This window comes from Ochotona princeps, chromosome 10 (assembly GCF_030435755.1).
Source record: "Ochotona princeps isolate mOchPri1 chromosome 10, mOchPri1.hap1, whole genome shotgun sequence".
NCBI lineage: Eukaryota > Metazoa > Chordata > Mammalia > Lagomorpha > Ochotonidae > Ochotona > Ochotona princeps.
In genome coordinates this window covers 29,028,907-29,052,454 of record NC_080841.1, presented here as the reverse complement: position 1 = coordinate 29,052,454, position 23,548 = coordinate 29,028,907, and the positions used below count along the sequence as shown (strand labels likewise).

Genomic DNA, 23,548 nt, shown 5'->3' with positions numbered 1-23,548 from the left:
CCTTTTGAGTTTCCTCTGTGAGTGGCAGGAGCTCAAGGACTTGGGCCATTTTCTGACACTTCCTCAGGTACATTAGCAGGGAACTGTATTGGAAGTGAAGCACCTGAGATTCCAGCGGCACCCGTGGGGATTGCTGGGAGTTGCAGGCAGCACCTTAGCGCAATGTGTTGCTACAGCGCTGTCCTCAAGAGTTAGCTTTTTATGCCATAAAACTTTGTTTTCAACTCTTGAGCAATGAACAGCATGGAGTCTGCTCTGAAGAATTCCGAATTAGAAATTTGTAAGCAATATTTAGTTAGGAGACAAGGTAGATGGTCATGCTCAGAGACCTTGGGAGTTTACGTTTTCCATTCCTGTTCTACTTTGTCTCCCAAAGGTTTGGAAATACATGAAATACAAGTCTATCTACATTCACAAACTCACTGTTGCTATTCTGAGGCTTTGATTAACATCCAAGATTGAATGCCAAATGCTGGCCTTGTAGTAATGGTGAGAAATTAAGGCAGAAGTCTAGATCTGGTGGTTCCCTTTTCCAGCATAGACCTTGGGCAAGTTGCTTCATATTTTAGTTCCTAAATTTCATTTGCCAATGATACTATGTATCAGTAGCAATTTTATAGTGTTAGTGTAGGAAGTAAATGAATTAATGTGTATAAAGTGTTTAGTGTGGTTTCTTGTACATGGTAAACAGTCTGAAAATGTAGCTCATTATTACTACTAATCAAATGGAAATGATAGTGCCTATGAAAAGATATTTTTAGCTACTCTTCTAAAGGAGTACAAACAACAAGTGAGGTATAGCAGAGAGTGTATGTGTGTCTGTGTGTATGTGTTGCTATGGCCTAAAAATAACTTGGTGACTGTTACTTAATTTAAGTAGCATACAGTTGGTGGTGCCAAGTAATTGCAAAAGCATGTTCATGTTGGGTCAAGTGTCCAGAGTCATTTGGGCATACTCTGGAATTATTTATTTGTGGGGGAATTTGTAAAAAACGTGATGACCAATCTTTCCAAGTAGCATTCCCCCATCTGAATGATGCAAGTATAAAATATCCAGGCTGTTTTTCCTGGCCTCTCCCTAGTCCGGTTTATTTTTGGAATGAGGGTTGTAGTCTGACTCTAAAAGGGTGGGAGGAGTGGGAGTGGGTTCCAGAAGCCTTGGTGGTGATGAGACAGGGTGTGAAGGAGTGGGAGGAAAGGAGGTGACGGGCTTGCTCACCTCTTTCATCTAGTCCTAAGGCTCTTCCCTCAACCGCTACACAGTTGCCTGCACTCACTCTGAGCTTGCTTCCTCATTAAAATAGACATAAAGACAGAAGAAACATGAGCTGTCTCCCTCCCTATGCAGGTCCTTGCACCAAAGGCCCCTTACTTAATATGCGCTAAGTAGAGGAGTCTTCACTGGTTTACAGCTGGGCTCAGATCTATCAACTGTGTGTGCGTGTCCTTAGGCAACTCATGTGCCCTCTTGGTAGTGTAGATGTTTTCCATTGTGAACTAGGAGCAATTACATCATGACATAATGAAATGAGATGATGAAAATAAAGTGCCTGGCACATAGAAGGCCTCAGTATGTCAAGCCCCTGGACCCTGCTCTACTATTCAGACATTTGAAGAACTTTCTGGTAAAGGGAGGAGATGGCAAGTTGTTCTAAGTCCAGAAGTTGGAAGTGAACTAACCCCGAAAACTCCTTTCCTCAACAATTAGGATCATTTAACCTTTATCTTCTGACCTACCAATGACAACTACAAGAAACTCCTCTCTGCCATGATAGATGCCTGTTTTAGATTAGAAGAACTTGGATTGGGAAAGAAGCTAGATAAAACAGTTTGCCTAATTCTGTTTTCAAATCATCTATGTGTAGGAGAAAGGAGAGAGAAAATGAGGGATATGTGGAATTTTCTACTGGTTCTGTAGACAGAGGTATCTGGAGGCGTGACAAGATCATGGGCACAGAACCTTTCCCAGTCCAAGACCATCAAGGGCAGGAGGCCATGGCCGGCAGCAGACCTCCTTGCCTTGAAGCCGTGTTTGCAGGAACACGGGTCTCCATGCCTCAGCACTGCTGGAGAGCAGCCCGGTGTATAAATGGGTTCTATTGCAGTGCCTGGTCAATTACATCCAAGCTGAGAGAGAAAGATACATGCTAAGAGCAGAAATTCTCCCAGGAGAACGCATCTTTTTTGAATTGTAGAATCCCAGCATTTTAAACAAGAAAAAAGAAAATTAGGGGGGTCCTAATCCAGTAATTTTTCACTTTAACTTGCTCATTGGTATCTTCTGGGGAGAGATTTAAACTCCATAAGGCTCAGTTGCACCTCCAGAGATTCTGATTAAATTGGTCTGGGGTTCAGACTGCATGTCAAGAGGCTGAAAAGCTCTCCAGGTGGTTCTAATGTGCAGCCAAATTTAAGAACCACTGATCTAGTCCAGTCTTCTCATTGTGCAGTTACAGAAGTACGGCTTGTCAGAAGGTCACACGCATGATTAATTTTAGAGCCTTGGTCTCTGATGTGAGAGCTGTCTTGCCAGCATGATGGATTAATGTCTGATGTATATGTGCTTATTATTTTTAAAGACATTTATTTATTAAACAGGTAGAGACACAGAGACAGAGATCTTCAACTGTCTAGTACACTCCACAAATCGCCATTTCAGCTTGGGCTGGGTCAGCCTGAAGTGCTGGCAGGCAGGAACTCCTCCACGTGGGACAGGGGCCCAATTACTTCTGTTGATTTTCTAGGTTGTATTAGCAGGGAGCTAGGCTGTAAATGGAACAGCCAGGACTCGACCTAGCTCGCAAGGAATCCCAGGCAGCAGTTTGTCTTGCTGTGTGTATATATTGATAGCTAATAATTATGGTTCCTGATGTACAATGTAACACATAATGCTTTAATAATTTTGAGTATTGCTACCTTTTTTTCCCCTTGAATTTTAAGGTGCCGGCCTGGAACTGGAATCTAAGATTTTTGATCCAGCAGCGCACATGCCAATTATTTTCTTAGAGCCTACTGTTAGGGCCATATAGTAACATTGGGTTAAACCTCATCTTCTAAGGAATTTAATTCTTTAGGAATAGTTGAAACATACCCATCAAAATGTACGTTCCTGTCCCAGGCATCTAGAGACTTCTGGGTAGATTGTCGTTATAGCTGTCCAAATTCACTCGTTTGTTCTGTAAACTGAACAAATGACTTCTGTGTGCTAGGGATGTGCCTGTGGGCTGGGGAACTGTGGTGGTAGTGCTGATGATCTAAGTGCTAGAATGAGAACACGAGCGAATGAAGCTGTGTTTCTGTTCCTCTTTGCCTTACAAGTGTGGTGGCTGTGGTGGTGGCTGTGGTGGTGGCTGTGGTGGTGGCTGTGGTGGTGGCTGTGGTGGTGGCTGTGGTGGTGGCTGTGGTGGTGGCTGTGGTGGTGGATGTGGTGGTGGCTGTGGTGGTGGCTGTGGTGGTGTGTGTCTGTGTCCTCCATGTTCTTCTGCCACATGATCTTGGGTATGGAGCAGTACATCCTCAAGAAGTGTTGTTCTCCTGAGAATCACAGGCGGGGGCTTTTTTTCCCCTCTCCTTTCTTTCAAGAAAGAGCCTAGCCTTTTCCAAGTGCATTGTGTGCCAACAGGATTTCTTTCCAGTGTGTTGGTTCAAAAAGAAATGATTTGCTGGTTTTTAATGGAAAAAGAATGTATGTGCTCTCACTGGCTTGGAGATTCAGGGCTGACAAGCCTCTGCTGTTCAGCAGAGTGGAACTCTATCATTTGGACCTCAGTCACTCAGGACAAAAATGAAGGTGTGCTTATTGTCTCTGAATGCTACCAATGGGAAGAGGATGCTCTTGGCAAAGAAGCACTGTAAACAATATTTCAGGTTTTTGGCCTACTTTCTAAAACAAATATTTTTATTCATTTGAGAGACAGTTATAGAGATTAAAGAGAGAACTGGAGAGAGAGGCCTTCTGTCTGCTGGTTTGCTTCCCAAATGGCTGCAATGACTGCATTTGAACCCTTCCAAAGCCAAGAATCAGGAACTTGTTCTGGTTCTCCCACATGGGTACAGGGGTCCAAGAATATGAGTCAATCTCCGCTGCTTTCCCAGGCCATTAACAGGGAGCTGGGTGGGTAGTGGAGCAGCTGAGATTCTAAATGGTGCCACATGGGATGCCAACATTGCAGACAACGACTTAATACACTGTAGCAACAGGCTGGCCCCTTGGTATGCTTTAAAAGAAGTTTGTAAGTACGATTAAAAACTGCTCTAAGAAATTGGGTTCAGATAAAAACACACATCTTTATGAATTCAAAAGCTGTATGGATTCCCTAAATTATCTGAACCCCTCTTCAGCAAATTTTTATTGGTTAAGTTTTTATGTACTATATATTCTACACTTGTAGAATGTATTCCTATTAGTTTAAAAAACTAGAAGGAAGGAAAAAAATGATGGCGTGAAGTTCTTTGAAAAATATTTTTAAAAATATGTGATATTCAAGTTGATGTAATCTCCTAATTATTAGATTTTTGACTCCTTAGACATTTTCATCCCTAACTAATGAGCAAGGACTTGGCATCATTATTTTCCAGATTATGTTCGTATTATCTGTTATTACTATTGTTACTTAAACATTTAAGAATATGAGGATATTTCATAAAGTTATAGGAAAATGGAAATGAGAAAAGTGTGTTTTGGTATAAAGCCAGTGTGGCAGCTATACAAATTATGTATAGTTTTTTCATCAAATGATTTTCTATGAACTTTTTGAAAAGCCTTTATAGGGACACACTTTAAAAAATTTTACTTTTATTTGAAAGGTAGATTTACAGAGAGAGAGGGAGAGAGAGATCTTTCATTTGCTGGTTCATTCTTTCCCATGAACATATTTGAGCCGATCTGAAGCCAGGAGCCAGGAGCTTCTTCCAGGTCCCATGTTAGATGCAGGGGTGCACACACTTGGACCATCCTCTACTGCTTTCCCAGGCCATAAGCAAGGATCTGTTACGGAAGTGGAGTAGTGAAGGGACATGATCCGACACCCATATGGGATGCTGATGCCATACGTGAAGGACTAGCCTACTATGTGATATGGGGCCTAGTCCAGGCATACATTTTTTGAAGCACCAACCTTTGCAGGAACCATCTCTTGTGTAACTTGTATGCACAAGTTCCCTTTTCAAGGGAAAAGGAATCTTGAACTGCTGTTTTTGGATAAGGGAATAAGCTGTGCAAGGCTGGTACTTTGATTTAAGATAAAGGCTGTTACCCCATGCTTGGGTTCTGGCCAAGTGGAAGATCTTTAACAGGAAGGAAAGGGTTTGCCCAGTCATCACATTATCTGTATTACGCTACTGCTTCATTTGTGATGAAGGCCTACATAGGTTCCCCATCCCTAAATTTTAAATTCTGGCAAACAAAACAAAGCCCAGTTCTTTGGGATTAAAGGTTCACCCTGATCACTTCAGTGAAGGGAGCAATTGGACATTTTTTGCCGATTTTTGCTATCTAGTATAAAGATGAAAGAAATTGCCTGATTCCAGAATAGCGTCAGGTCAGTCCTCCGTATGAGGAGCCTAAACCTCTCATAAGACGAGCTTAACTGGATGTCACAGCATCACTGTTTGGTTCTTCACTGCCTTCTATGTGTCCTACCAGAGAAATCGTCTCACATTCTTTGAATGACAGCCCTCTGATCCACTACCACTAAGGCAAATATCAGCAGCTGTTTCTCCTGGCAAAAGAGAAGAATAAACAGATTGGCAAGCAAGCGAGGACAAGCAGAGGGAATAAAGAGGCCCAAGTCCTGTCAAGGTGACTATGATAGAGTTCCCAGCTCCTCAAGTTTTGAGCTCTAGGTTTCAGGACTGTGTTATTATCATAGGCATTACATCACCTCTGCTTCTTCCTCGAAATAATCAATCTAGGCCCGAGCTTCTCAGAGGTTCACCCTGTAGGCACTGGGAACATTTTCTTGGGTCTTACATTTCTTCTTACTGAAATACTACATTTTTGTTGTAGACATCCGGTGCAGTGATTGGAACACCATTTGGGATGGCCACATTGCATATTGGAGTGTCTGCTTTGGTTCCCAGTTCTGTTGCTGCTGCCTTTTTTTTTTTTTTTAAAGATTTATTTATTTATATTGGAAAGAAAGATGTACAGAGAGAAGGAGTCAGAAAGATCTTCCATTCACTGGTTTACTCTCCGAGTGGCTGCAATGGCTGGAGCTGAGCCAATCTGAAACCTGGAGCCAGGAGCCTTCTCTTGGTCTCCCAAGAGGATGCAGGCTCTCTTCAGCCTTGTCTGCAAGGGAGCTGTACATCTCATCCTGAAGATGCTTTGGTTGTGCTTTAGTTTAATACCATCTTCCTTTCTTCATTATCTTATAGATCTTCATGTGAAAATTCCAAGGGCAAGAAGCAGGGCCTACTATGTGTTCCTAGGGGAGAACTGGTCACCCAGTGACTTAACCCTGAGTTTTATCCCAGTTTTTGAAAAAAATCTAAATTTTGGTCATGGCAGAATTTTTTTTAAAGGAGTAACAAGCGAATACAAAAATTTTTAGAAACCTGCCTAATCATCTCTACCATTTCTGCAGAGATTCATATATACAAGATTCAGAACTAGGAATATTACATCTGATGATATCACTCCAATGTACATATGAATGTCAGAAACCCATGCAGATCTAACACTTATCCAAGATGGCTCAACTGGCACATGGGAGAGTTGGGTGGATGTGCCTGTAATTGTGGATGATATGTCTTCAATGCCAGGAGCCTTTATGTGCATTGTCCTGGTCATCTGTGAGTGAGTGTAGGGATGTTGTGTCTGTGTGTGTTCACATATTCCTTCATCTTCTAAAGTAGCAAGGAGGGGAGTGGATGGAGAAGAGGGATAGTTACAAAGTTAGAGATGTCAAATAAGGAAATGCATGTGAGTATACCCATTATGCTTTATTTTTCTCATTAATGTGATTAATAATGTAAACCATAGATGTTTTTCCCCTTCATATACCCGAAGCAAGACTCTCTAGTACATTCACATTACCCTTTGGGAAAGTGAATTCTCTGGGATCAGTGAACAGAGATCCTATTGGACCACTGACTACTGTTTTTGTTTTCCTTGCCCTTCTTATCTCTGTTCTTCCCTTTGACTGCTAGCTGAAGCCTACAAATATAGTTCAGGCAGTCTGGGGGTATGGCAGGGCAGATCCTGGAAAACAGCAAAATGAATGCCTCCAAAGGGTCAGGGACCAGAGCCCTGGGAATGCTGCTTCAGAAGCTGTATTTGTTCAGGTGAATTTTGTTGCCTGTGGGGGCACCCAGCTTCATCCTGTGAAAAGCTGTGACTGCCCTCTCAGAAGCCAACTGGAAAGTTAGACCACTTCCTTAAGGCACCACAGGCCCTCTGGTAGTGGGGTGGGGGAGGACTTGCCTGAGAACGAAGTAGTAGAATTAGTATCTGGAGAAGACAGTGTAAAACAGTAGACTTCTTTAGTCTGAAAAATAAAAGCAATTGATTTTAGGGAAGTTTTTTTTTTTTAATTTATTAATTTTATTATTCCATGATACAATTGCATAGAACCTGGGATTTCCCGTACCCCCTTCCAAATCCCCACACTGCCTCCCTCCCCTCAATTTCCTCCTTGTCATTGTAATAGGATAGTCCTTCACAATCAGTCATACACCCATCATTTTGTAATTTAAGTTTATCCTAACATTGCAGGCATGGACAATGGCAGATAGTCTAGCATCCTATTGTCAAGATGCATTCAACAGTTCCATCGGGAGTCCATCTTTAATTTGGAAGTAGAGATGCACACTGCATTGTATCTTCACATCTGTATGTGATAGTCTTACTACGTAGTTATTACACATCCCCTCAAATGACAAGCCATAAAACAAAATCAACAGAGAGAAAACTAGAAAATTTACAACAACAGGAAATAAATAACATGTTACAGAATGACCAGTGTGTCTGAAGGAGTGAGAAAGAAAAGCAAAACCTTCCTGAAGTAAGTGATGCAATTGTTAGGGAAGTTTTAGGCCTATTAACTTTGGTGGCCGTAAATTCTTATATTTACATGATGAGGTGGATTTTTGGAATTCCCACCCCTTCAGGATGACTTCATAGAGACTGAGAGGTCTTACTGATTGGAGTTCCTTGCAAAGCAAGGGTTCGCTCACTATGTATTAAATTTGTTTTCAAAAAAGGAAATTGTTTTTCATGAAGCATACTGTAATACAATTTGAAGAGACCACTGAGCATTTAGTACAACTGTTCCCATTTTTGTAGATAATGGAAGCCGGTTGCTTTCTTTAGGGGGAGACTGGCCTTGAATTTAGGTTTACTAACTCTGTCCTGTTCATCTTTTGGTTTGTGTCTTCATTCTACCGTTACTTTCTCTTTGCCTTTTTGATGGGCTTCAGCGACTTACTGGATAAACCTACAATGTTCCTTCCCATTTGTACTGAGCCTTCCTAGTAGGAATTTGTATCTTGCCCAGACACTGCATTTCAGTAGTCAGATTTCTGCATCTGAGTTTGGACAAATCAGCTTTTTTGTCTATAAAATGAAGAGAGTCGTATCATGACTTTTTATGTGATCCTCTGAGAATTGGTTAATATATGTATAAGCATTTAAAAAATAACATAGGCTATCTAAGTTTTGTCTAAAGTTTAACTTTATTATAATATTGGATATCTACCGTAATAATTACTGGTTATCTCCGGGGCTATGTAAATAACATAGGGCAGGATTGATGTCTTTATTAGTGTGGTATAAGGCAAGATTTTTTTGGTGCTTGATAGACATTGGAAAATCCCAGTGTTTCTAGTGGGGCAGATAGATAACAACATTAGTACTCTGCCTTTCTGAATCAGCGTCATACTAGAATATCGTATACAATTTTTAGGTAAAAAGGATTTTATAAAATTAAGTGTTGGCAAAAACTCTTTATGCAGATGCATTGTTGGACTGTGAAGGAAATTTCAGAAAGAAAAAAAAAATAGCATGTTCATCCTTTCCTGACTGGCCTGGTTTCATTTTTACATGCTTGCTTGACTCGTTAGCCATATTTGTGCAGGTTTTGCAGAGTTTCTCATATGGAAACTGAAACTCATTTTTACTTTACACTGCATGTACTTTTGCTTCCTCTGTTATCATCGTAGGGTTTTCTTCTTTAACCCTGTACTTGTTTCATTACCACATTCCACTTGACTAATTTACCTATTAGTGAAATAGTGAGTGTTTTCTGGTTTTGATAAGAAAAATCCTCTGGAGGGAAGCCTAATCCTTCAGAAGAGTGGTTGCCAGCTGCCAGCCACTTCGGGTTTATTTTATTTATTTATTTTTTCCCTAGGCTTTTTTTCATTGCTGCTTTTCTTCCTGCAATAGAAGAGCCAACTACCTACCTATTCACATTGTCTGTTTTCCTGGGCCAGTGTTTGGCCTAGCAGTTAAAATGCAGATTGAGACAGCAGAGCTAGATAGAGTTGTGGTTCACTGTGGATATTAGAGGATGGGGTGTTTTTCTGTGTCTGCTCTAAAATAAATAATTACTGGCTTTTAGGGAAGTCTTTAACTTTGAGTGCATATTCATGTACCATCACATGTATCTCAAGTGTGTCGTGTGTGTGCATGTGTCCATGCCATTCATTCTTTAGGGTATGTGCTGCAAACCTTGGACTTGTGCGTTGAAGGGCACAGTGAGGAAGTTAGAAGGTGCTGCTCTGTGCTGCTACAAGCCAGAAGCCAGTGTGGAAGTCAAGTTTCATAAATATAGCTACTTCCAGTTTTCAGCTGTTGATAACACACTTTAAATGGGACAATAAAAGCAGAAAGTCAGATGTTGCAAAATGCCTCGTGACTTCTGTACAACTTGGCATCTCCCACTCTGTTCAGCCCTTGGGTAGTAGTGCAGTCCCAAAGTTTAATGCGTGTGTAAGCAAACATAGGAAGCAAGGATGAAACTGAATGGAAAGATAATGCCCATCTTTTTTTTTTTTAATCAAATTGAGGTAAAAGTGCCCTAATAATAGGAGATAATTCTCTGACAGATAATTGGCTTGTCTTCCTTGACATAATTGGATTGGGTTTACTGTAATCGATCTTACACATCCCATACACTGCACATTTGCTGTCCTGATGAAGTGAATGTCTTCATTCCTACTTTGAGAGTGACTGGGAAGGCCTGCCCCACTTGAGTGAGAGTCCAAGGTACATGACAGAGCTGATGTCCTGTGGCTTTCTCAGAAAGACTGGGAGAAACCGTGTGTAAGACGCTGCCACTAAAAGCTACACTTTTGTGGGTATTTGGCACTGCAATTCGCTTGCACTTAGGGTGCTCAGAGTGCCTGGTTCAAGTGCCAGATGCTTAGAGTTCCAGCTCTTTAGCTTCTTGCTAACGTACACCCAGGGAAGTACAAGATGATGGCTCAAGTACCTCGTCCCCTGTTACCCACGTGGGAGACCCAGGTGGAATTCCTGGCTCCAAGCTTTGCCCTGGCAGGCCAGTTCTGGCTATTGTAGACATTTTGGAGAATGAACCACTCTCTCTTCTCTCCCTTCCTCTCTCTTCTCATTGTTTCTGTCTCTCTGGCTTTCAAATAGAATGATTATAAGTGACTAAATATTTTTAAAAGGCACAGATTTCATATTGATATCTTAATCTTAAAAAAGAAGAAGAAAGTGTTTGGGCCCGAGAACCAAACTCTACAAAGCTACCTGAATAAAACCTTGAAATCAGTCTTCTCCTAGCAACACACTTCTGAGTTCATGGTGCGGAACCTTTGCCGTGAAGTACGGGTGATTGATTGGTGGTTTTGCAGGAGCCCAGGGGAGTGGCCTAAGCAGGAAGAATGCTGCTCAATGATTTGGGAGCCCAAGTTCCTGCTTGAAATTTTTGTTCTGACTCTCCATGTGTCCAGAGCTCTTGGGGACATCCCTTCCCGGCGGCAGGCTCCTTTCTGCCTGCCTTTTCCCATCGAGAGCTCCCATCTATGGCTGCTTGATTTTGCTGCTATTAAAAGGTGCCGGGGTGAAATGAACATACGGGAACAAAAGAGGAGGCTATGGGTCATCTATTGAATTGTATACTCTGAACTGAAGTTCTTTTCTTCCTGATAGTGGCTAGCTGATGTCTGGTGGAAGCTGACTTCCTGGTGCGGGATGGCTGAACAGCACCTGAGGTTTTAGTCATTGATCCTTATCATCCATATGTGTGTGCATACACACACACACAGAGACACATCCACACTTGCAGATGATCATGACATCAGCATGAGCTCATTTAACACTCTGTTATTTCTTATCTTTGCTGTCTCATATGGCCACCACATGCCTGCGGTTACTGTTTAGCCCTTGAATTGGAGCTAGTCCAAACTGAGATGTTCTGTGTGTATACAAACATCCTATATTATATAGGCTTCACAGAAATAATGTGAATGTTTTTATTAATAGTTGTTTAATTGCATACTAAAATGGTGTTTTAGATAAAATTGTATTTAATCTATTAAGGGAAACATGTTTAATTTTATCAGCTTTTTTGAATGCAGCTACTAGGAAAAAAATTGGGACGTGGTAGCTTGCTTTACATTATCAGTTGATGCTGATCTCTGTAGAATAATCACAATGGTATTAACTCCCCCTCCCCTTTTAGATGTGGAAACTGAGGCTGCGGTAAGTTGAGAAAGTTGCCCAAAGTCGAAGCAAACAGCTAAACCATTGGTCTCTGGATCCCACATTCTTCATCACTGTGGAATTGTATAATAGAGATTTGTCTAGCCTTTGTTCTCCAGGGTGTGGAGGGTAACTCAGAACTTCTGGAGAGCACTAGTGTGATTGTTACCTGGGATCCCACGTAGTTGGTACTCGAGAGCAAACTCAGGCTAGGGACTGATCATCAGGCTGACCAAACATAAGGTCAGGGTCGAGGGCTGTGTATTAGGACTAAAGTGAGGTTAGATAATATAACCAATAACTTAATCAGTTGTGCATAAGGAATGAGGCCCTTGTAAAAACTCTGGTTTGATGAAGCCCAGTTGTGTTTCCTGGCTGATGAGAATATGGCTGTGCCAGCAGAGTAATGTGTCCCAATTCCATGGAGAAACAACCTGAAGCTCCATGTTACAGACCTCCACCCACACTCCCATCCTTGCCCTATGTCTCTTGATTTTTCTGTCCTGGTTTGTATCCTTGTTGATAAATCTGTCGTCACAACCAATATGCTTTTCTGAGTTCAATGAGTCACTCTAGAAAATTCTTAAACCTGAAGGGTTGTGGAAACCACAGGGTTTTTAAACAGTTAGTCAGAACTGTGGGTGGTCTGGGAACCCCTGAACTTGTGGCCTGTGTCTGGAGGTGAGGGGAATCATGTTGGGGACTATGGCCCTAATTTATGGAGTCAACCTTGGCTTAGGTCAGTTAGAATTGCTAAAATTGTGCTGCAGCATTGCAAGTTAGACTGACTGCCTTTCACCCAGGTGTTTGTGTTAAGGGATTGTTGTTTGAGAGAGCTTCATACTTGCTGGTTTCTCTAACCACATTTCCTTAGTGACAATGGCCAGCTAGTTACATTCTAGACTTGTAAAATGATTCACTGTTTGAGCAATTGTTTTTGACTACTAGGCTCAGCCTGGAGGCAGACAGACCACTGACAATACATGCCCAGTCCCTCCAGGCTACAACCTTTTGGGCTACCTCTATTTCATCACCCGGATGACATCATGTGAGTGATTGCAACATATACAGGTGTAGTTCCTCTTTGATACCAAGGATTCTTTTTTTTTTTTTAATTTTTTTTAAAGATTTATTCATTTTATTACAGTCAGATATACAGAGAGGAGGAGAGACAGAGAGGAAGATCTTCCGTCCGATGATTCACTCCCCAAGTGAGCCGCAACGGGCCGGTGCGCGCCGATCCGAAGCCGGGAACCAGGAACCTCTTCCAGGTCTCCCGCGTGGGTGCAGGGTCCCAAAGCTTTGGGCCGTCCTCGACTGCTTTCCCAGGCCACAAGCAGGGAGCTGGATGGGAAGTGGAGCTGCCGGGATTAGAACCGGCGCCCATATGGGATCCCGGGGCGTTCAAGGCGAGGACTTTAGCCGCTAGGCCACGCCGCCGGGCCCCATACCAAGGATTCTTAATTATTGATGTTGGGATTGGATTTCTTATGGTGAATCAATGTAGAATAACTGTATGGGCTTAGAGGCATTCTATTTTTTTGTTTTAATCATTTGAATTTCTGGAATCATATGTTTGTGGCATATTCCATATATCTCATAGCAAAGGAGTTTGAATCATTGGTTGACTTTTCTTTGGACCTTTTTGCTTGCAATTTTTAGCTAAAATCTTCCATGTCTTACTGTTCTTCATTGGTTTGGTTTTTCCTTTTCTGCTTCCATGTCTCTTGTCTGTGGTCCCGCTGGCCATTTTAATCTTCCATTCCTGCCTAGGCCCAGCACTTACCCTATAAGGCTCTCATTTCAGCTGCTAGAAAGTTCATTCATAAGTGCATCATGGGGCCATATTGTACCTACTGGGAGGGAAGTTTCCTTCACCAGGAAAATGAGAAATGAGACAAAGGTTGTGGACTTAGGAAATGAGCTTCTGGAAACACCAGTGATGACTTGATTTCTTTCTAAGGAGGGCTGGCCCCCAGCACTTTTCACACTGTCACACTGCCAGGCTGGCTCTGTGTAGAGATGTTTAGTTTAGTTTGGGCACAGGACACATTAGGCTACCATGGGTCAGCTCTGCCTGTCATTGTCAGGTGTGGTGGGGAGAGTTAGGCCAGATTTGTAAGAGGAGTATAGCAGACTGATCTAAGTCAACTAGAGAGGTGTAGAGCATTAGGCACACTGCTTTGGCCAAGTATGCCAGATGTCTCCCCCTTGACAGGAACAGAGGCTTTGGGGCTCCTGGTCTACCCTTCAATAGCACCAAAATGTGCTCTGCCTGAGGAGAGAGCCAGGGCTATAGCACCTCTTCATCACAGAGATGAGGGAATGCTTATAATTTTTTTTCAATCAGCTCTTGTGATTTGATGTGAAACTTAAGATTTAAAAAAAATTGCCCAAAGGCACACAGTTAATCAAAGAGATAAGAGGAACCCCAAATTTTTTATCTTAGATTCAGTGTTGTATCTCTTCAATAGGAGACAAGAGAGGCAGGGCCACCAAGGAATGGAGAACACAGGGAGTCATCTGTCACTGCTACCCAGAGGAAACCTGCCTCTCAGAGGGCCCACCGAGATTGTGTTCAGTTTTGTACCCTGTTGTTGAAAGCACTGTGCTCAGTCCATTGTTGGTGCTTAATAAGTGTGTGTTAAACAGGACTAACCTCTTACTGTTCCCTGACATCTCTTGGGCTACATGTTTTCACTTAAGAACACCACCATTTGCTTGTGTTGCAAATCCAACAGTTTAGGTCCAAGGAAGGTGGGGGAGAGAGGGTTAGAGGACAGCAAGTATAATTTTTCTTGGATGACAGCATTCCCCAGGGGTACCCACTTGTTACATTTATTTATTTTTTAATACTTTATTTATTTTTATTGGGAAGACAGATTTACAGAGAAGGAGAGAAAGATCTTCCATCCACTGGTTTGCTCCCCAGATGGTTGAAATAGTAGGAGCTGAGCCAATCTGAAGCCAGGAGCCAGAAGTTTTTTCTGAGTTACTCAGGTGAGTTCAGGGGTCCGAAGACTTTAGGCCATCTTCTGCTGCTTCTACAGACTAATAGCGGGGAACTGAATGGGAAGTGGAAGAGCCAGGACGGGAACTGATGTAGGCATTTGAATGTAGACTATTAGTCAATTGAGCCATTATACCAGCCCTAATTGCGTGTCACATTTAACACCCAGAACTCCAATAGCTTGCCTCTTGCTTTTCCTCTTGCACCTGAAAAACTTTCGCTCTAGCCTGGGGTATGTCAGGATCTAAAGTGTTGTGCTGAACTTACCTGACTGGTCCTGCACCTGCTTCCATGAGTCATGGCAAGATAACATCAATCCGTTTAGTCTTCAATGTGTTCTTAAAGTTTCCTTTGGCTGAATTTCCTCTAATGTCCCTTTACCTCTCCTTTCTGTCATTAGAATTATGTATATTTTTTGGTTTTTCATCTGCAAGTCCCCAAATCCCTAGGATAATGCTGGATAGCACGTACTAGGTACTTTACATTGAAATGGTCTTATCATAGCCCAATATTCATATGGTTTAAAGATATTTAATATTCTCAACATTGAATACTCACAATTTTCATTAATAATGTCTTATAGTGGCTAATTTATTTTAGTCAATCCACTGTGGCCTGCTGATACTACTAACAATTTGATTTTATAAGGCAAAGAAAATAGTTTATAAAAGGTTAAGCAACTTTTAAATATTATCAGACAATTGCCAAAGCAACCAGCCCCTTGTGCCTTGAACATTTATGCTATATTTCCTCTAAGACAACATCCTGGCTTTCTTGGGATCCATGCTCTAAAAATACTAAGTAAGGAAGAAATGAGTGGTGTCAGAATTTGATAAGTGTTCTGGAAACAGTAAGACTTAATGTTAGAATAAGAATGAAAGAGATGAGAGGATGGCTATCAATTGAATGACGGGGAAGACTTTTCTGGGAAGACCTGCCTGGGAAGACTGCTGTTGCTCTGAGCTCTGAGTTAGTTGCATGAGGGTAAAGGCTCCTAAGTGAGCTTTTCTCCTGGATGCGCTCACAGCGCAGAACACTTAGCTTGTGTTTCCCCTGTACACCAAGCAGTTTCCCAACTGACACTAAGTTGAGATTGTAATCAGAACCCAGATTGCGGTTCAGTCCAAGACTATCCCCATGTCAGAAGCCAGGCTGTGTGTGACCTGAAGGACCAACAGTAAATCAGGGTTTCTTCAACCCCGTCTATGGTTTTGATTACTTGGCTAAGACAGCCTTCACAACTGGAGGAGACAGTTGGACTTATCTCTTTATTAGAAAGCCTGTACAGATGAGCAAGCAGATGGAAGAAGCACTTAGGACAAGGTCCAGGGAAGAGGCACACAGCTTCTGTGTCCTCTTGAGTTATCTGCCTGTATTCAGCACTCAGGGAACTAACTTTCCAGATCCTTCTCTTGTGGTTTTCTAAAAATGCTTCATTGTGCGGGGCATGTTCGAGTAGATTATTGACCTTCAGCCCCTCTCCCTGTCTGAAGGCTAAGAAGTCAGCTAAAAGTTCAAACCCTGGAAGTATGACTTGGTCTTCTCTGTGACAAGCACCAACCCCCCCACCCCCCAATGCTGTCTGGGAGCTCCCAGTTTCTAGTTAGCTTGTATACCAAGGACACTCTTACCCCTCTGGAGTCCCTGTGGATATTATGGTGAGTGTGCCTGGGAGCAGGGGTGGAAACCGAGCATGTATTTATTTTTGTTGCAACGGCACAGTGAGGAGCTATGGGAAAGGAGTTCCAGGAAGAGGAAGCAGTGGGCGCAAAGGCGCTGAAGATGAACTCAGATTACTCAGGCCTCATGCATTCCACCCCCCCCCCCAGCTGATCTCATTCTTGCCATTGTTCATCCACATCTGGTTGAGCAGCGCAGCATTGCTGTTACTGAATGCTACAGTTTAGAGAAACTTAAAGGCGATGCAATGTCCTGATTTGATTTATAGAGGTCATAGAGCTAGAGCCTAGTACCACATCATTTCAGTTGTAGAAAGAAGTAAAAACTCTGTTTTTCAGTTGTAAAAGCTCTGTTTTCAGAGTTTTTATTGTCAGAACTTTGTGACCCAGTGCACCATTAAGCATGGGTTCATGAGGATGTGTACTAGAAATGAGGAACATTCTCTGCTTCCCATTCTACACACCCGTGCTGTTAGCTCTTACATGCAGTTAAGGCCTTACATGCAGCTAATTTCCCACAGCCAAGTCCTTTTCCAGGATAAATTTGCCACAAGCCAAAATACCAGATACAGTGAGGCACCTGGCGGGTCTTTTATTCCAGCAGAATAGGGAAGGGAGCGGAGGTAAGAGAGAGAGAGAGAGAGAGAGAGAGAGAGAGAGAGAGAGAGAGAGAGAAAGAGAGAGCAGGGAAACGTCTTTTGCCACAGTAGCGGAGGGGGATTCAAGGGCGGAAGCGTAGGTGCAAGATGAAGGAGGACTGAGGAATGGCCGGGCAGGGAAACTACATCATGCACAGGGGGAGAGAGAGAAAGTGAGGGAAGAAGAAAAAAGCGGATGGGAGGGGTGGCCATGAGCGACTGGCGGAGCCACGAGGGATTGGTAGGTGGGCTGGGATTTAGGGGAGGATCCACGATTGGTGGATGGGGTTGTCAGGTGCCAGGAAGTTACAGCAGATTGATTGGGGGCGGTGGTGGGATTAAGAAGTTACAGTGGATTGGTAGACAAAAAAATTAAAACCTGAAGGCTCAAGAATCTTAAGGAAGCTGAACTTAGGGGAAGGAGATATTTAAAATAGTACCGAGTCCACAATGTCGGGTGACCTTCAGAGTGTTCTCCTTCTTGCTCCCTCCAGCAACCATGGCAGGAGACATTTCTCTTCTCCCCGCTTTCTGCCTCCACTTGCGTCACTATGTTGTTGGAATAAAACACCTCCTAGGTGCCTCACTATGTCTTGTATTTTGGTTTGCGGTAAACTGATCCTGGAAAAGGACTTGGCTGTGGGAAATTAGCTGAATGTAAGGACTTAACTGCGTGCAAGAGCTAACGCATGCTTTGTTGAACTGACCATGCTTTATCCCTTAGCCCCTAATCCATGTTGCCAGTAGATAATCCTAGCCACCTCTTCAAAGAGTGAACTCTCTGGTTGTTTTCCCCTAACTTCATTTTAAGAACTGGTCCATTCAAGTTGGGATGTTGCAGGGAATTCAAAACGAAACACCGAAGCTACCTTGTTTCTTAATGCAGATGACTAGCTTGCAAAGCAGGATTTATTTAGGAAAAGGGGGAAAGATTCCTGCCATAGTGACAGGAGGGGGCTCCAAGGGAGGAAATATCTGAATAAATCAAAGAGAGAAAGAGAGGTCTCTTGCCATAGTGACAGGAGGGAGCTGCAAGAAAGGAAAAAACCTGAGGAAATCTAAGATGGATCTGCCAGAGTGGCAGGAGGGGGTTCCAAGAAAGGAAAATAGCTCAGGAAATGGTGGAAATACTGTCTTTTCTGTACCATCTTGGGGAGGGAGGCTCCCATGGGTCACCCAAAGGGCAGAAAATGGGGGTGGAGGATTCATTAGCAGCAAGGTCTATCCCCTTGCCCAAAACAAAACGGTGAGACTTCCTCTTTCCATCCTGATAATAAGCTGAAAACAAGGCACTATCCTGTTGATGGTGGCCTAGAGATGAAATTAGAGTGTGCTGTGTCTCCTTGATTTTGTTATGACAAAAAAAATCTAGGAGATGGGGATTGATAAGCTGATTCTGTTCTTTTATTCTCCCTCAAGGGGAGACCATGCCCTAGCAAGGGCAAGAAAGGGGTGTGTAGCTTTCACCAGGGACCACAGCCCCTGACTGCTAATTATCCCACTGACTCACAGGGACACTCTAGCTCTTCACATGGTACAGACTTACATATCTGCTAGTGTGCAGAGACTTCTTGGAAAGTTGAGCTTTCCAAGCTGGGCCCTTGCGGGGTAGTCTGATTGATGACATGGCTTGCTAGGTGACTCTGGCAGTTGGTTGGTAATGCTCAGTCTTATTTAGTTGTCTTGCCAAATATAGAATTCAGCTCAGTGATGTGAGGAAGTTGTTGCTATGTTTTTGGTGAATGACAAACATTGGTTCAGGAAAACACTTTAAATTTGGATGCTGACATTTGATTCCATCATCTGTTGCTTCCTGAATTCCCCCAGCCACAGCCCTCAGACCTCCAGATCTTATTAAAATCAATAGGGTCATAAAAGGAGTTCCTTTGGCAGAGAAGCTGTATTCGAAGGTAAGATGTATATGTTTTTGACTTCAGTATACAATGTCTGTGATAGAACCAGCCTCAGCTTCTCTTGTGTAACCTTGCCTTGTCCCCCGATTTTCCTCCCAAAACTTCTGTACTGGAAGTTTCTGGAAACCCTTTTGTGAATGTAATTTTCAATGTGACATGTTTCAAAGTGGAAGTATGCATTCCCTTGAGTCTTGCTCTTGACATTTCTAGAAATTTATTTAATTGGACTTTACTTAAATCCCATGGGGAAACATATTTTTGCCATGAAATTGTGATAGTATTTGACTTGAGGTCTAAGATAAATGTAGTTCCTAGGGAGGTGGTAACTTGCTGAAAACAATTATTTTCCTTGTTTACTGGGGGCTAGTTTAGTGAATAGTTTTACTGGGCTTTCCTTTGTTTAGTGATGCTTGATTATTTAAACTTTTTCTGCACTGAAAAGCCAAGAATGCTTTCCTTCTCTTCAGGGCATTAAACAATAATGCGGAGTATCTGGTAGCGCTCTTGGGAAAAATATGGCTTTGTGTTTGATAGCACTTTAATTCTGTTAACATCCTTCCCTCTTCAGCCTTCCAGCATGATCTCATGGATTTTTTTTTTCCTGTCCTTTAACCCATTTTGGTGGATTAACAAATGTTAAGCTTCTTAATAAGCAGAGAAGGTGGAGCCCTAACATGATATAGAATAGCCTTCCAACGATTTGGAAAGCTTCTGGCTAACCCAGTCTTAAACTTAGAGGCATGCTGCAGTGAGAGCTTGGCTAGTGCTCACCCAGTAGGAGGTTGTGTCTTAGGAGAAGTGTGTCTTTGGGAGAGGATTGGGATTCTAATAAAATTGGATTCAAATGGAAATGGATTGGAACTAAGGTTCTGGAAGGTTCTCCTAGGAGCATGGTGGTCCTGTAGAGAACACCACTATCCCAACCTTGGACCATCTCTAACCTGACATTAAGGTATGATGCCACCTGGGGGTGACTTCCCGGGGCTTTGCCTACAGGCAGCTCGCAGAGTTGGTGAGGATTCTTCACAATATTAGAGTTTATCTTTCTGTTTTTAAAAATGACTTGTGTGTTTTACTTGAAAGAGTTAAAGAGAGAGGGAGATACAGAGATCTCCTATCTACTGAATCACTCTGTGATATGGCTGAAATGGCTAGAACTGGGGCTGTCTGAAGCCAGGAGTCAGGAACTTCTTCCAAGTCTCCTATGTGGGTCCAGGGGCTCAAGGCTTTGGGGCATCCTCCACTGATTTCCCAGGCCATTAGCAAGTGGAAGCAGCAGGGACTCAAATTGCCACCTGGGATGCTGGCACCACAGGTTATTTTAACCTGCCACTCCACTGTAATGGAATACCACTGCATGGGCCCCTGATTTTATGTTTCTAAAAAGTGAAGTATACTGGAAATTACAGTAGCAAGTGGTTCTGTTTTAGTTAGCTGAGGCCACTTTGACAAAATACCATAGACTTAGTAGTTTAACAGAAATTTAATTTCTCAAAATCCTGGAGCCTAGAAAATGAGGAAACAGGGAGTCAGTGTGGCGAGACCCACCTTCTTAGCCTGCCTTCTCCTTGTATCCTCACATAGCAGAGTGAGACAGAATGCTGTTGTCTCTTCTTCGAAGCCACTGCTCCCACTGTGAGAACCCCACCCTCCTGATTTCCTCTAAACCTGTCTCCCCAAGGCTGGATCCCCAAGTACCCTCACACTGAGGACGGGGTACTCAGCATAGGAACCTGGGGGAAGCACAGTTAGTTTGTAGCAGGAACAATAGAAAAGCCACATATTCAGGAAAAGAAAGAGCTAGGGTTGGGGCCAGGTTTTTTTTTTTTCTCATTACAAAGTCAGATATACAGAGAGGAGAGACAGAGAGGAAGATCTTCTGTCTGATGATTCACTCCCCAAGCGAGTGCAGCAGCCGGTGCTGCGCCGATCAAAGCCAGGAGCCAGGAGCTCTTCCAGGTCTCCCACGCGGGTGCAGGGTCCCAAGGCTTTGGGTTGTCCTCAACTGCTTTCCCAGGCTCAAGCAGGGAGCTTGATGGGAAGTGGAGCTGCCGGGATTAGAACTGGTGCCCATATGGGATCCCAGGGCGTTCAACATGAGGACTTTAGCTGCTAGGCCACTGTGCCAGGCCCATGGGTCCAGGTGTTGGAGTATTGTAAACTTGTACTATCTGGTAAATCAATGCATTCTCTTCCTTTTCTCCTCCCTTTTTGAAACACTTATTGATCACAAGTTGTGGATTTTGGGATGTTTCTAGAACTTCTTACTAAACTTGGAGGGCTGCCTATGAGGCCCTGCAGACTTGACTACTCTGATCTCTCCCAGTTATCCTGATTCTTGAGTCATCATTGTGCTTGCCCACATTGGGCAACCTTGAGTCACTCACTAGCCCTTAAGTCCCTTACTTTTTCCCCATGGGCAATGGTGCCACCTTCTGTTGTTCCCACACTACCCCTTTCTGAAAAAGACTCCTCATGCCTCAGGGTGGACTTTCACGAACCCCCTCTAGAGCCTCCTCTCACAGCATCCAGAAATTGGAGGGCAGCATCACAGCTCCTCTTGAAATTTCTGTATTTGAATGTTTATTGTCAGCCTTCTCCCACTGAACCTCCTGACTGGTATGAGGTGCAGAAGGAGAAGGAATGGACATCTTTAGCAAGTTGCTCACCTAGACGAGCTCTACAGTGTTTGGGCAAGAGTTTCATCTTGGATATAAAAGATTATGTGAATGAAAGTGATGACTGCGTTAATATTATTGGCAGTGGGTCTGTTAGGAAAATCGAAAGATGGAGTTGTGTGCCCTTCTGCTTGGGAATTGACCTGTTTGTTCTAACATGGAGAAGAGTGAAAAACCTGGGAGGAAACCTGAATTTGCAAGTTTTCAGGAACATACAGCATTGGACTTGGCTGTCCTTGAAACCTCGCTCTTCCATCTGGACAGCTGGCTTGCATTCATATAGAGAAACTTCTCAACAGATAGTCATTCATTTACTGAATCCCAAAGCCCTATCCTGAATGTATAATTACTTTTCCTTTCATTTGTTGGCATTTTTATTGGTGAGGGTGGAAAAACTCTTAGAGACAAGTGAGACTGCAGTGTGGGCCGAGTGAGAAACAGGCAGGTGGAGGGGGGAGAGCAGGAGCCACCAGCATATGCTCTGACTCTTCCATCCTAGTCTTCAGAGAGAGCAGAAATCCACTTCTCTGTTCCTCTGGCAGAACAAGTGCCTTGGGAAGCTAGTTACACCCATTGGGTTATGAGGTGGTTCTTGCTGAAACTTTTTGAGACAGAATGGAGAGCATTGCTGTAAGGATGGGATTCTTTGCCCTGATGTGCCTCTCTCTCTCCCCCTCTCTCTCTCCCCCCCCCTCTCTCTCTCTCCCTCTCCCTCTCCCTCTCCCTCTTCCCCTCTCCCTCCCCCTGAGATGGGATGGAGGCTCAGCTAGTCGTTCTTTCCACCCCATTTTCAATTTCTAAAAACGTTTTATCAGATACTCTGTGGATTAATTGCATATCCAAACATCAGAATATATTCCAGGACGAATCCCTCCTTCTCCTGTTTCTTCTTTGACTTCTGTTGGGTTTCAGGGAGTAGGAACGGGAGTGGAGAGAGAGAGAAGGTGAACCAGTAAGAAGAGAGGAAAAATGGAGAGGGGAGCGCTAAGGGGGTGTTCTTAGTGTCTTAGTGACTTGTGCATAAGTCTGAGGGGGGCTCCTGGCTAGGAGAGCTCCAGGATCTCACAGTTTGAATCCTGCTCACTTAAAAGTCATCTGCTCATTAAAGTAACACAGAGCTGTTTAATTGTTGTCTTTGTGGAAAATTATATGACTGTTCTCAGCTGTTGCTTCTGGCAGTGCTGTCTGTTCCAATGTAAATACATGAGGTAACAGATTTAAAGAAACAGGCTGTATTTACATACTTATGAAGTATCCTCTTAAACAATCTGCCCATGTTATTCAAATACACACAAATTAAACTTGTGGTATCCCAAACACTAGTGACTCTTAAAACGCCTGACAGTGGAGAAGAGAAGGAAGCTTCCATATGGCCAGTCCTGAGCTGCTTTCAGCAAGCTCCATGTAATCCTCAGCCCTTTCTGCACAAATTCCTTAGAAGAAAGAACTGGGACTCTAGGCAGTTCTGAGCTGGGTGAGTTGGGGGGTGAGGCAGAAGAAGACAGAAGCATTTAAACTGTGACAGAGCATTCTAGGGTTAGAATTGGTTGTGAGGCTTCCAAATAAAGTGTCATCTGCAACTTTTGTAAACCACAGTTCCTAAATCATTGGGTCTTTTGGACTCCACTCTGCTTTAAAAACAAGAACAAGAATAGCAGCAACAACAACAAGATTGAGAGGCAGCGAGAAATATACAGAGAAGAGGGAGACCAAGGATGAACTTCTATCTGCCTGTTCACTTCCCAAATGCCTGCAGTGCTTCAGGTGCTTGTGATTAGCAGGGACTCAACTAAGACTGTGTAACTAATGCCTTTCAGGGTCTACGCTGGCAGGAAACTGGAATCAGGAAATGGAGATGGGGATTGAACAGAACACAGGCATCCAGTGTGGGATGGGAGCATCCCAAAGAGGGTCTTTACTGATATCTCAGTGGGTGAGCCAGATCCCACCCCTGGTTCT

The 23,548-nt window shown here is 43.2% G+C and overlaps 1 protein-coding gene across 3 annotated transcripts in view; it reads left to right on the top strand.

The window, feature by feature from the left end:
- The window catches only part of DUSP10 (dual specificity phosphatase 10), a 56,431-nt gene that overhangs the window by 18,656 nt on the left and 14,227 nt on the right, over positions 1 to 23,548 (top strand). The gene's annotated exons all lie outside the window — the stretch shown is intronic.